The 15,201-nt window shown below is 42.5% G+C and overlaps 1 protein-coding gene across 1 annotated transcript in view; it reads right to left on the bottom strand.

The window, feature by feature from the left end:
- BACH2 (BTB domain and CNC homolog 2) overlaps nt 1–15,201 on the bottom strand; it is a gene marked incomplete at its 3' end in the record, with an annotated part of 184,155 nt that overhangs the window by 27,360 nt on the left and 141,594 nt on the right. The window lies entirely within an intron of this gene.

Below are 15,201 nucleotides of genomic sequence, written 5' to 3'. Positions count from 1 at the left end.
TGTGCGCCCTGAGTAATGAAAACCAGTTTATTTGCATACTGAATCATCCTGGAATTGGTTCTTGCTATTTTATTTTGTTTATCTTTCTAAGGGTCAAGGAGGCTGAAACTCTGTGTTTGCAGAATTCAGTGTACCCCATCTCCTTTTCTGCCCTATGTAATCCCATTAATTCCAAGTGAACAGAAAGCCATGCCTGTAGGCATGCACACGCCTGTCAGAGGAGGGAGAGGGGCAGGGTGCAAGCTACCAGCAGCAACTCTAAAACCTCCTGATGGTCTTTTATTCTTGGACCTTGCTGCTTTTTCTCCCTAGATGAGAAGCAAGGGCCCACACGATGTCAATGCCATGTTTGCTGTATAGATCCTCCTTGCCTTTGCCTCTTCTGCTGGCCTGCACTGCTTTGGCTTTGTGAGCTTGTTTTCCCCCACATTCCCAAGTGGTCCTGGGCAGTAGTACTGCCCCTTCTTGACAGCAGTGGGGAACTGGGCTTGGTTTCTAATTAATAGAAGTTATGACTTCCCTGCAAGCACTGGGAGGAAAAGTTCTTAACCGAGTTCCCAGTGCTGATGGTGGCTGACACTGCCCAAACACAACTGCAGCGAAAGAGACATTTTCTCTGCCAGGGCTTGTGGGAAGCTGATGACTCGGGGTGACAGCACGGTGACACAGGTAGCTGTGGAACATTATCAAGCTGGATACCCAAGCTGGGCTGTTTCTGCTGGAGTGCACAAGGCTGGCCCAGGGTGAGAGCATCTGCCAGGCTCCTGGGGAAAGGGGCAGATCACAGCCAGGTACAAAGGAAAATTAGAAAGGTGACAGAGCGGGGCAGCGGCAACTAAATGCAGTCAGAAATGAAGGCAAAAATGCAATGCTGAGTGAGAGAAAAGGGAAGAGGTCATCCTCTAAGACAGCTTCCCTCAATCTAGGCCAGAAAAACCCTGCACCGTACCTTTGGTGTTTTTATCCCACTGCCCTTTCTCTGTGCTTGTTCCCATCATTTCTCCAGCATCTCATGCTCCCTTGCCTGGTCTCTTTCCCTCATCTACAAGCCTTTTGTTCCACCAACCCCCACTCCTGCGCTGACTGACAGCTCTGAGCAGCCAGCCACTTTTTGATTTGCGCATCCCAGGGCTCTCGCTGCCTGCACTGGTATGACAGTGACGGAGGACAAAAAGGGGGGTGCAGAGGCAAAAGGAAACACCATCTTGAAGCGCTCCCCTCTGCCAGCTGTGAGGGAAGGACAGGCAATCTTCTCCTTCCATACAAATCACTGCTAGGATGAACCTCCACTCCTGGGAGGCAAAGAGTCGAGCTGCAGCCTTCCTCTCTGTTTTCCCTCCAGCATTCTCCCTCTTCTCATTCTCTGCAGTTGGCCTCTTCTAGCCACTAAAGCAGGTTAGACGTGGCGTGCCCTGAATAAATGACCCACATTAATTTTTCCTCTTTAATTAAAGAGTTATGTGAAACAATTTGCTATGGGAAAGAAAACAATGCATTGTTCCAGACACATTTACAAAGACAAACATGATATTCCCAAATGAATTTTGTTCCCTTTAAAGCCTTTATGGAAGGCAAAACACTGAGAATGGTAAAGGATTCGCTGAAGAAGAACTGAAGTTCATTTTAAACCAGTGTACCATGTACAAATGCTGTCTTACAAATAGGATTATTTAATTTAAACCTTAGATCTGTCAAGTTCCATTACTTCAATTGGAGCCTGTCGTTTCTTGACTTCATTATAAATCAGGATTATATTACAATTTACATTAGGTAAAGTCACTGCTTCAATAGGAGGCAGTGAAAAAAAATTACACAGCAGTCAGTAAATAGAGCAAAGTCACTGCACTGTTCTTGAAAGGCAAAAAGTCATCTTGCTAAATGAGGGTTTGAGCTGTCCTGTACCAAGACTGTTCCTAATAAATAAAAGACCTCTGGGAAAAGTGCTGAGCATACACTGGATCTATTTTCAGCTAGCATCAGCAGCTGCTGCCCCTGGGATCACATCTTTGCTCATACCCTACACCATATGTAATCACTCCAGTGCTGCAACCAGTAAGATAATGAAAGAGCATGGCATAAATCTATACTTGAGTGGAATGCTAAATGAGAAAAATAATACAAAAAAGGGGGAAATAAACCACATTTTCAAGTCATTAGGAAGAAAGACTTTGACATATGAAGTGTTGCAACCATTAATAGCACTTATCATATACAGAGGAGACAAAGAGACAAATTAATCAAACTGACAGAACTGGGACATTTTATGCTAATGCTGGCTCCTGGGTTTTCGTTTGTATTCCTCTGTGTCTGGAAAACTGATACCATTACAGGGCAGGAAATTGCATGAATAACATGCAACAGATCATAAAAATTCACACACCAAGTGCAGAAACACTGCCAAAAGCACTGTAAAAACAAGGCTAGAGACCTCAACAGAGGAACTACCAACAGCTAATGAATGCAAATCAGACAGGAATATTTCCCATCCATGCATAACAATGAGACATAGGCTGTGACTCCGCAGTCTCCAATAGTGTAGGTAAAATAAAGCCTGGAGAGCGAACACACAGATAGCTGGGTGGAACTGCTGGCCAAGCCAGGGTCTATGTTTGTTTGCAGTACTTCAGCCAGCAGTTTAAAGCCACTAGGGAACTGGCATAGCCAAGTGTCGCCTCTGTCTAAATGTACCGCTATGTTAGATTTAATTTAATGAATCAGGTAGAAGAGAGAGTAGGAGGAGGATGAAAGAGGAAATAAAACAGAGCCATGAAACAGCACATAACCACACATAACAAAAATCCCTCACTCCTGTGCAAATCCACAGCACGCAGTAACAACCCTCACAGAGAAAGACATTTCAACATAACTCATTTGGGAAATATAAAAATACAAAACGTGCTTGCTGTCCAAAGCCACAGCCATGTTGTAAGGGGCAGGAAATGGCAAGAACTACAGGAATGCTGGGCATGGCATGGTGTAACGCAGGATCTTGCCAAGGTTCCTTCATTTGCTGCAAAGGCTTCTCAGGGACCTTTAAAGAACCCTGGCAAACCAGAGCACTGGTGAAGTGCAGAGAGCTCATCAGCCATATAAACACCAAATGACATTCACTTGATGGGCAGCCACTGCATTTTTCATCACTCTCCATTTTTAGTGAAGTGATGCTTCCCCCTTGTGCAGTAGCTACCATACAAACCCAAGGCTAGGACTAACTTTGGGGGTGGGGGTAAAAAGATTAAAGCTGATACCTTTTGGAACTGCATTAATTTCAATTGCTGCTCTCACCTTCCCCAGAATAGAATGATATGCAGCTGATAGGACTAAGCAAGAGCATTTCATGTCAGAACCACATGCATAAAGAGGCTGAGGAAATGCCAGCCTGCCCAGGGATGGCTGCTTTCCTGGAGAATAAGTACAGATCAAGTTATTCCCACATTTGCTGGAGGACCTCGTGTTCAGGGGGTGTCAGAGATGGGCATGGAGAGCATACAATAGAGAGCCCAGCTCTCCAGTAGACTGCTATGGAGGTTTTACAAAGTTTTGGTCATGTGAATAGGGTTTATGTCCAAAATTCAAAATCTCCTTCTGTTCCTCTGATTACTACTAAAGTCTCAACGGGGTGCTTGGCATGGTACCAAAAAATGGTGCGCACACACAAAGACAAGCTGATCCAAAAGCTTTCCAAAGACAACGATGGTGTAACCTTTGTTCTAAGGGGATGTCCTGGGTTCAGCAGTAGCAGTCATTTTTCTCCTTCTTAGTAGCTGGTGCAGTGCTGTGTTTTTGACTTTCAGCCTGGGAACAGTGCTGATAACACCGATGTTTTTAGTTGCTGCTCAGTAATGTTTACTCTGACCAAGGACTTTCTGAGTCTCATGCTCTGCCAGGGAGGAGGGGACAGGACACCTGACCCAAACTAGCCAAAGGGTATTCCATACCACAGCACGCCATGCTCAGTATATAAACTTGGGGCAGTTACCCAGAAGGGTTAGATCACTGCTTGGTCGAGCTGGGTATCGGTCGGCAGGTGGTGAGCGGTTGTATTCTCTTCCCTTGTTATTTCCCTTATCATTACCATTATTGGTGGTAGCAGCAGTGATTTGTGTTATACCTTAGTTACTGGACTGTTCTTATCTCAACCCGTGGGAGTTACATTCTTTCGATTCTCCTCCCCATCCCTCTGGGAGGGGGGGGAGGAAGGGGGAGCAGTGAGTGAGTGCCTGCATGGTTCAGAGTTACCAGCTGGGCTTAAACCATGACAGGGCAGAAATAAAAACAGGCATTCATTAATTCCTGTAAATATACATCCACCTGACAGATGGACAAGGGTTGCAAGCTGCAAATGGAACAACTTTCTCCCTTCCCTTAAATAAATAATAATAAAAAATAATAGCGCAGGCAATGAGTTACAAAAAAGCCGCATGAAAACCTTGTCTTTAAGAAATTTTAATATCAGGAGGGAAATAATTTGGTCAAATAGCTATAACAATGTTGATTTCGTCTGCCCTTTACAACAACAAAGACACCTCTGAAGTCTCTCAAGAACATATATGACACCTGACCCTTTTTTTTACCTCTACGTGCAATCAGAGCAGCTTGGGAAAAGAAAAGCCTAGTTAGAGTAAAACATCCTTTCATGAAAGAGAGTATTTTAGAGAGAGCTTTACTACCACCTTACCATTCAACCAAGAGGTACAAAGCACAGTAACAAGAAATGACCACGAATTCTCAGACCCCCTGTAGCTACACAATTCCGCTGCAGAAAACCAGTTCCAGAATCAGATTGTAACATCACCCACAAGCATAAATTCCATAAGAGAAGGATTAGGTTCATCTTTGAAAAGGAAGCAAAACTAAACCAAACCCGAGGTAGCTCTTACCGGGTGTTCTTCTCTGTCCAACTGCAAGATACATTGGCAACAGGGAAAGAAGAAAAGGAGTTAGTGATTGAAAAGTTTCTGCTAGTACTGAAAGCAATGGTTTCTGCTTTCTGAATGCTTTGATGACATTGTGAATAATGAACAAGCTTCTCTGTAGCACACCCCAATGCCTATATATGTCATGGACACCTCTTCATTCTTCACTTCCTTGGACAATGGTATAGCTATTATTTGTCCTTAATAGCTAGTGCTTATATAAATCAGACAAAATTTACAAGAATAGATGGCTTTTACAGAAGACAGGCAACTCTATTTTTTGTGCCTTGAATTTGACAAATTAATTCAGGCATTTAAAACACGGCCTTAGTTTGACGTGTCCAGTCTCTTGAAAACTAACAAGTTCAAGGAATAGACAGAAACTGCTTGATTTGGCTTTATGTCCAGACAAAACCACCATATACAGAAAGCCATACATAGGGGAACATGGAAATCTGCAGTCAGATAAAAATAAGGTGAAAAAACCAGTTCAATTCAACAGGCAGATGGAATGGCTGGAAATCTGTCCTCTTCTAGCCCAGTTTCGCCTTCTGGAAGCAGAAATGAGCACTAGTCCTCTGTGGAAAGCAGAAGGGAAGCCTTCAGGATTTGTCTTTCCCCAGCTTTTTCCTGTCTTGAAAGGTTACTGGCTCCTACCCTGTCCTTTGAAAGAAACAGGAAATAACTTGAACTTACTCTGTTTTCACTTGACCAAGAATCCCCTGACAAGGAAATTTTCTCTGCCTGTGTATCTGGGGAGAGAAGTGCCTAGGCATGTTGTACTACTGCTGTGTGGTCAGAGATGGAAAGGTATTTTGCTTTCTGAGTTGCTTAAGACTAGTTTCTTACTAGCTGCAGGCCCTTGAAACAGAGGAACACAGGCTGAATTTCAAAGGTAAGCAAAAACCCAACACATTTCCCACAGGCAAAAGCTTTACACAGCCAAAAATGTAGCCTGAGCCTCTTAGCTGACTGATGAAAATCCTGGACCCCTTCATGAAAGGCATTTTCTCCTGAAACTGAGAACTGCGCTGGTAAAGTCTGAATGGACATTTTCTTTAAATCCACTTTTTTTACCTTGAGACACTATTGCAGACTGCAGCACCACACATCTTGGGAACATAAAGATGTATATGCACAGACTAGGGAATCTGGTCTTATCACAAGCAGATTTCAAGTAGAGCATTACCACGTGTTTGATGCACAATACACTGGATGCCCACATCTCTTTAAACTATTAGCACTCTTCAGGTCCCTTTCAGGGTCAATTATTTTACTTGAATGGTCTCCTTTCTATTGTACTACCCCCATAAACCCACCTCAGCCCTGGCTTCGGGAAGTATATCTGACACTGCAGGAGCAGAAGGGAGCACTGAGAATACAGTATCACCACTGAATCCATCCTGGGTCACACCTGTGAAACCTCTCTGTAGTCCTACACTTCCGTTTCTCTGAAGTGTTGTTCTGAAATGATGAGCAGCTGCTGCAGGGAATGACACAGATTAGGTGCAAAAGATACATAACTAAACATGGTTGCTTCAACACCGAAACCAAGATGGCTGGGTTTTGAGGTCCTGAAAACCCACAGCTCCCATCTGCTGAGACTGATTAACTCTCTCTGGAAGAGATCAGGTCTTGCTAGGTACCTGCTTGCCTACCGTTTGGGTAAATGCAATGCCCCAAAGTTACGATACTACAGGAAAAAGTTTTTACATCTTGCTCTAAAGTATAAAGATTAACTGGAATGGGTTGCCCAGGGAGGTTGTGAATGCTCCATCCTTGGTGGTGTTCAAGGCCAGGTTGGATGAGGCCTTGGGTGGCATGGTTTAGTGTGAGGTGTCCCTGCCCATGGCAGGGGGGTTGGAACTAGATGATCTTAAGGTCCTTTCCAACCCTAACTATTCTATGATTCTATGATTCTATTTTTAAATTCAGAATTTCTTCTGCAACAGCTCAAAAATTCCTAATGAAGCACCCTCAAAGTGCCCCAGTCTCCTGGTGACTGGAAGTCTGCAGCAGTTCACAGCCTCCTTCTGATCTGCGCCATGCCTCCACGTCTACTTTCATCTTGGATGTGGTAGTCTCAGCAGCTGTTATTGATGGCAGTGCACAGGACCTCAGAGGTGATGCAGGAAGAACAGGCAGAAGACAGAGTAGAGCCCATCAGTCGCTCAGGACCAACTGACCAGATAAGGCAGCGAGTGGCTCCATTCTATCCCAATTATTTTGAAAAATGCTGCAACTAGTCTGAAAATCCCCTCAATGCCTCCTGCATGCTTAAAAGATAGAGAAGGAAGAAAACGCTTAAAGATAGGGAAGAAAATGAAACTGAAACTCTGGCTGGGGAGTGATAAGGTGGAAGCTCTGGGTTTAGATTCATGGTCTGCTCTGGGACTAGCAGCTGTGCCAGCTGTGGGTCAGTCTGTTCACCTCTGTGTGAGGTAATGTGAACCAGAGCATTTAGAGAGGTAAACATAGCTGAGTGATTCACACAAGGTGATTTAATCATCACTGACCTGATGCACAGACCTGTGCTGTAATTCCCATCTGATGCATCAGCTTCCATCCCAGCATTCGCAGAGAGGTGATAACAATACTTTATTTGTTCACAAGAGACCTCAAAAATCTAGTGCTGAAGGTTTTATGTTACCATGCTTTAACTTCAGAACCAATACCTCTCAATTCCAGCTGTTTGGTGACACCTTGTTTATGTACTGGTTTCACTGTAAGTGCTAGTACCGTGATTCTCTGCTGTTGCAGACCCCTGGCTAGCAGCAGCCCCTGGGTCACAGCAAGGAATTCACGGTGCCATATCAATTGCAAAGTAACCTTCTTTCCTCCACAAAGTCTTGTAAAGCCTCCATTGCTGGCTCTTAATTGACCCGAAAGATGCATTGTGCGAACTTTAAGCAAAAAACGCCCAAAGAGCCCTCCCAAAATACAAATTGTAAACTAAAAAAAAGGTGCAATGACTTCTTTGTGCGGGAAACAGTTACACTTAACCACACACTTTGATGCCATCTGCTCTTACAAAGTCAGATTAAGCAAAGTGAAAGACAAAAAAACTTATTAGCAAATCTGATCTGTTATCCTAGGATCTTAAATTCCACTCAACTACATCAGTACTGAGCACCAAACTTCTTTGAGGGCTGTCTAAAGCTCATCCCTTTCCAAGGCCGTTTGCCTTACAGTTATGAAACCATGTCCAGTCATACACATCACTGGGCAGTTTGTGGCTAAGAACATGTGCCAAATTTTTCACTTGATTTTAATCTGGCTTCAAAACAACTGCCAGTGGCTCTCATGGTATCTTTCCCCAGTAAATTAAAACATGCTTCCCAGAGATACGCCTCATCCTTTCTTTTCATTTAAGTCTTAAACAACCACACAAGCCTCCTCTCAAGCTCTTTCAGAGAACTTATATCTCATTTTTAAAACAAACCAAGCCCGGGTTAGATGGATCTGTAGTCTGACCAAGTACAGATGCTCCTACTTATTTATTTAATCAAAGTAAATAAAAGTGCCCAAGGACATGGCTTTTAGTAGTGTTAGACTGTGCTGGGACTCAGAGGTGTTTGCTGTTGCTCCCCATCAAAGTGGGAGAGATGAAAATTCAGGATTGCACAAAAGTCCTGGAATAAACCTCCCATTTCTCTCTTCAGAGCTTGCACTGAACATGTAAAACAGAGTTAAGTCTACTTGTTCCTCTAAAGAACACAACAGCCTGCCTGTAAAATTCACAAAGAGCATCTCATTCCCAAATCCTAGTATGATTCAATTGCCTTCTGCTCACCTAAACCCCATATTTCACTTCCAAATTGAACCATACTTCCTAGCCTTAATGTTTGTTGACTGCTGCGATGCATCATTTGAATACATGCCATATTCCACCCTGTAACATGCTCAATTTCACTAGTAGCTGAGAAAAACAGTCGATCTGACATTATTCACTGGGGAATCCTTGTCAGACAGTGCCGTACAGAGATAAAACCTCATCTTATTTCGGCCCTGGGAAGGCAAACAAACCAAAGCTTGGTACTAGGATTAGAAAGTACCTTACAGGTTGTGGTCTCTGAAGTGGTGAAGCTGAGGGGTGTCTTATCTGGGCCTTATCTGTCTGTTTATTCAAATGGCAAATGCTCAGCCTACATTTCTGGACTCCTAAAAGAGCAGATGCTTAGCTTGCTGGCATTAAATTTTCAGAGAAAGAAAAAGCAAAGGTAAGAGATTCAAAGGTGGAGAGGGAGAAAGGGAGGAGATCTTTCAGTTCTGTTGAGGCACAATCATGGCTCAGCTACCTCATTCTCCTTCAGCCTACATACATATTTGAATACAGAAAATACCCCCAACAAACCCAAATTTCAAACAAACAAATAAAATATACCTCCTGTTACACATCCTTATTGCTTCTGCTCATGCCCTTACTACATTCTACTCCTAGGACTTACTCTTCAGGACATCTTTTACATTTTAGGTCGCTTGTCATGTTTGAGAGAGAAAGTTTCCACACTGCAAACTGCCTTTTCAATAGCGAGTGCAATCACAGTCAATCAGCCCAATTTAGCACTAACAGCAAGCAGGAGTCTAACAAAGGCAGCGAAATTGAGTTCACTTATCGCGGTGGTGAACATCATTCTGAGCATTCACCTCCACATCCCCTTCGACAGTACATTTTTATATGCTTACTAGAATAAATAAATAAATAGTACAGCTACTGACAAAGGGCAGGAGAGGAGTTATTGCAAGATTTTCTCTCCTTAACATGCATGTATGCATGGCTTTTGTTTTGCTTTTTAAACCTAGCTCTCCCCACAACACAGCAGAGATGTTTTTCACTTTTCTCCACTGGAAAAGATCAGAGAAGCAACATCAGTAGCAAGACAGCCCTCATCAGAAAATAATGGAAGTTACACCATGCAGAATGAAAAGCATGCAGCTAGTTTCTTCATCATACTTGAGGCATGAAAAATCAGGCAGTGCCAGAAGCCTCTACAGCGAGACAGGGATTGGAATTCCGTATCACATCTTGATGGTCTCATTTCTGTTCTATCGCTCACCTGCTAGAAACAAACTAAGTTGTTTGTACCTTGTATTGGGCCACATAACCAACGCACACTAAACAATGCCCATTTCTGTCTTCTGGTTTCTCCTGAATTAGTATCATATCATGGATGACCTCAAAAAGTACCCAAATGCTCAGTTTTACTCTCACTATAGATCTGCAGCCTCCAGTCATCCTTCTGTGCAGTTAGTGTCAGCATTGTGAATCAGCATGAAAAATAACACATTCTTCAAGAGGAATTTTGGGAACCAAAGACCTAACTTCCATTCATGTGGACTCACTAAAGTGTAATTGCTGAGGTAAAGCTGAAGTGGAAATGAGTCTGAAGTCTGACTTTACTAGAAGCCTGACAGATACAAACTCTTGCCGCTACAAAAAGCTGTGTGGATGAAGGGAGCGGTGGCTTTCAGGAAGGCTTGCAGGTCATGGCTGCCTCCTGAGCCACAGCAGAAATAATTCTGGCCATACTGCAATCTATGAAGAACATCAATGGCCTTTACAGTCATATAAAGAGAAAACCACATTAATGCTTCCTATTCTCTAAGAACTAACCTTAGCTGTTCCTAATACATCTCTGGGGTGACAAAGAAAAAGGGTCTTTTGTTGTTCCCTACTGTGTAATAACATCCCTCCAGCTGGGAAAGAAACTTTTTCTTGCCCTCTTGCTCCCCTTTCCCACATTTATCACCTCTTACACTCGATGCTCCTGTGGAGAGCACTCCCAGCTTAGTCCCTGCATTCCTTAAAGATATTATATTCATACATATACACAGTGCATGGAAAGGAAAGAGACAAAGTAAGAAAACATGGTTTCTTTCTAGAGAGATAAAAAGGAATAATAATCGCCTTTAGCCAGCAGGGTATGTAATAGCTGACCTCCTGCATCCTGCCTTTGATTTTCTCCTCATCACAATCATATTTCGCTGGCTAATTCCCAGCATTTTTCCCTCAGGCTGGCGGGTTGGCATGGATGGTTAGCAGCTGCCAGTATTTCTCCTCCCTGTCAGCTACAAGCCATACTAATGTTATATGCCTGGCTCAGTCCCACCCCAGGGTGCCACATGCCTTCGCTTTCCAACATACTCAGCTTTTGCCAGCCTTGAATCCGAATCGAAGTCCCGTCCTGCCTTTCTCCTTGCAAAGATTAGCTGTGTGAGGGAGTTAACCCATATCAAGCGAAGAAGCAGATGACAGATTTCACAGGGCTAGACCTCGTGGGGAAACAGCAGGTTTGGCAGCAGCCATCAGGGAGCAGTAAAGCAGTAAGAACGCAGAGAAATTCAGCCTGTGGTGTGTGCCAACATCTACTCTGAACATCATTCTCTTAATAGCAAAGAAAAGAGCTGTGTGGATAAACAAACAAAAAAGGCTCCCCAAGCACATCCCACCGCCTCTTCCTAAAAGAGATGCTGCTTCCCTTTGCCCCATGGAAGATTTGTAAGCCAAAGACAACTCCGTTTCATCCTTTTGGAAGGCAACGTTTCCAGCAGATAGTTCACTGCACTAAAAAAAGTCACCAGTAACCATTCTTTGAAACAGATTCAAGAAATTCAAGGTTACAGGTAAAACTAACCAGCCTACTGGAGAACTAAGGTAGTTTTATACCTTTAGTCTATAACAGAAAGGACAGTATCAGACCAGTGCTAGAGAAAGCTCAGTCTACTACTTCAGAAGACCTGTGTTGAATTTCACCAGAGAGAAAGGCATTTGGTGATCTCACAGCTGGAATGACCAGGTGAAAGTATTTTCAAATGTATATCCCAAAGTAAAAAAAAAAACCATAAGCAAGGTCAGGAATCTCATTTCTAAGCTGTAGGAATCTAATGCAACTGATGGGGTTTATTTGTTGTTGCTGTTTCCATCTTTTCCCCAATTAACTGCAACCTCAGCTTTCAGAAAACCAAGTGAATAAGGTGTTTGCATAGAATGCTCCTCCGTCCAGAGCCCAGCTTTCAGCTTGCCCATATAGGCCTTACTTCTTTTAGCAAAGCCAGGCAGGTAATAATAGTGAATAAAAAGCCTATTTGATGAAGCTCAAGTAAAGTAGCTTGGCTCCTTCTCAAGTAAAGTAGAGTACCACTACAGCATGAATGACTCAATCATCTACTCGAGAGCTATTACTTGCAGCAATGAAGCAATGTTAATTGGATAATGGCCTGTTGCCAGCTAATATTGGCATGACCTACAATACCCCTGGCTGACAGCCCTGTCTCTCTCTCTATCACACCTTTTTTTGTAATCTGGATGGGAAGTGGAAACCATTAAAAAAGCCTCGTAAGTGCCATTTAACTTCTTATCATGAATTAAAAGCTTAATTAAGTGCCTTGTTAAAGGAAGGAAGACCAGTTTTCGTGATTAAATAAAACAAAACAACAGTTAGGGGTATGAAGTGAATTACTAACTTTACAGCTTTAAACTCAGGTTTTAGAAAATACTAATTTTGGGTTGCATTTCACAGCACCTGCTAGGGAAACAAACTGCACAACTGCTGCAAAATACCCTGGGAGAAAAGCAGGCGAGGTTCTACTTGTTTACCAAACCTGCCAATAAAGAGAAAAGCGTAGAAGTTAAGAGCTAACGGGGTCCTTTTTAATTAGCTGTAGGCAGCTGATACACTCTATTCCTCTAACTCTGCTCTGAGGGCTGATCACACACCATGGCCACATCTGAGCCCTTGTTATTATGTGGCTGTTTTTCCAAGTGCTTATCTACACACTAAAACCCATTGCTTTAACAAAAGGTGTAGTACAAAATCAAATTACCAAGGCTACCACAAGAGGGTTTATGGAAACTCTTCAATCAGTGCAGAATTAGCTCCATACTGACTTAGTTTAAGTTGATTAGGGAAAGGTTTCAACTGAGGCACATTAAGTCATGCTTGAACTGATTTGAAATGTGTAACGCAAAGTTTTGCAGTGGTTTAAAACCCTCTAAGTTCTACCAGTCCCAATTCTGAGTGTGCACGATGTCTCCCCACTGAAATGATTGGCGTATTATAAAGACTGCTTTCGCTTGTAATTGGATATAAACAAGAAATAATGTAAAAAACATCTGTTCACCGTTTAGCTAGACAACAGCTAACAATGTCTGGATGCCAGATTAACAAGAAGACCCCAACATGCTATGAAGTAAAAGAAAAGTCTGCAATTTAGACTTCAGAGGCAGATTTACTGCTTTGAATAATCAAAAAGAAGTTCTTTTGTTTTGATGTTAAGCTCCCTCACACCAACATTACATGAGTGTAAAAGCTTTATAAACAAAGTTTTACCCAGCTCCGACATCAAACCTTTGAGAAATTATAATAATAATGCCTTTTCTCCACAATTGCACACTTTAGCAGTTTTCAAACCATGCCAGAATTTAAAATGCAACGCTTGCATTGTTGACTTAAAAACAGCTTTGTTAATTTATGAGTGATCATCACCTTCAGAAAAGTTCTGATCTGTGATGGCTGTATTTACAAATGATTTTCAGTCTCTGTTTTTCTATAACAAGTATATGCCAACATAAATTGTCTCTAAACCTGAAAAAAGTATTGGCTCAAGACATCAACTTTCAACTTCAGTTTGAAATTTCTCCACTGGAGGAGTAACTCCCTGCATGACAGATTAAGTCAGTTTTCACAGACACCTTTAGCAATAACTCATGGGCTGTCAGAGCTCTGCAGACCACAGACTGAAACCAACAAAAGCCTTGGGAAGAGCCATTAGCTTGTGAACTGAAGAAGACCCTGCCAACGTCTTTTAATGCAATACAACTAAGATGGTGTTTCCCCTGCTCTATCAGATCTTTAAATCCAGGAGTGTTTCAGTTCCTTTTGTCGGGAGCTCTGACACTGTTCTTTGTTGGAGGCATTTTCCATATCTATGCATAGGCACCTATCAAAGTTCCTGGTGCTCTGAAGCGAGGCATGTCAGAAGCAGAGATGTGCATCTTAACCAAGGAATAAATGAGGAATAACAAAGTGCATCAGGCAGCTCTCTTCACCTCAAGTAACTAGCATTTGTGATGGAATTATTTAACTGACCACCTCTGCATTGAATCTAATTTGCTTGGTAGCTATTTTGTTTGACATGTTAGAATCAATGCAGTTAATCTGTACATGGAAAATGTCTGTACAAGTAAGCACTGGTAACTGTAGTATCTTTTTTTTAAAAGGCTAAGGGAACCATTTTCCAGGCTGAGAAGGTTAAAGCCCTGGCATTCTGCAACTAATAGAAGCACGTGGCAAAGTAACAGTGGTGGTCTTAGGTGAAGTGTTCTGAAAAACCTTCAGAACCAGATTCACTGCTTCTGTAAATCCATAGACTTCACTAGACCTGTAGCAACCACAGTGTAACCTTCAGGTACTAAAACATTTCGATCTTTCATGCGATATATTCTAGAATTTGAAACTTCAGCACTTCATTTATCCAAAGGGGATTCACTTCAATAGAAATCATTTCTGGTTGGACTGGAGGAATATTTTTTTGTAGTATCTCATGAAACACATAGAAAGACAAAGCTTTGTGGTTTAAATCCTTAGTGTCATATGAACATAGGACTGGGTCACCAAGTGCAGACACATCATGATCCCGGCTCCTTCCACTTGCCTGTAGCTCAGCACCCCACCACTATTGTGCTTAGAAATCTGCTGATTTCCAATTTACTTTTACTAAAAGCTAGTTGAAACCAATCAATGCTTGTGGCAAAACTGTCTTTAGTATTAAAGAGAAATTCCTCCTCTCAGCCATTTAATCTCCTCTGTCTACACAAGAGGTGTAGCATGTCTCAGTTGTCACACCAGTCGTATGAACCTGCTATGGTCTTGTCTTCTCGTTCTGCTGAACCAGGCCAGGCTCCTTTTTATGAGCACTTCAGTCAGTCTTGTATATGCTTATGTGAATTTCAATTAAAACTCTCTATCTAACAGGACCTGAATCATACATGGAGGTCTTACCAAGGCTTTAGAGAAGAGTGCTGATACTCTCCTATCTCTTCAGACCTCTGCACCCCTGGGTATGTTTTGTCACTTCTCTGCTCCTGCCTTAGCTTTGCACTGCAAAAGCTATGCTACACTGACTGAGAGTCGATTCTTCCACTGGAAATTATCAGTGGATGCTGCAGAATCACAGTGTGCATCCTAGCGTGTCCTCTGCGATGTCTCTGAACTCCTATGCAAAATGTCTGGGTTGAAATTTCTCCGTGAGTAATATTCAGTGTCAAGACATGATGAAATCACCC

Source organism: Psittacula echo (assembly GCF_963264785.1).
Source record: "Psittacula echo genome assembly, chromosome: 4".
In the NCBI taxonomy this organism is placed as follows: domain Eukaryota; kingdom Metazoa; phylum Chordata; class Aves; order Psittaciformes; family Psittacidae; genus Psittacula; species Psittacula echo.
Note: the sequence above shows the minus strand (reverse complement) of the source record. Positions and strands in the feature narration are given on the sequence as shown.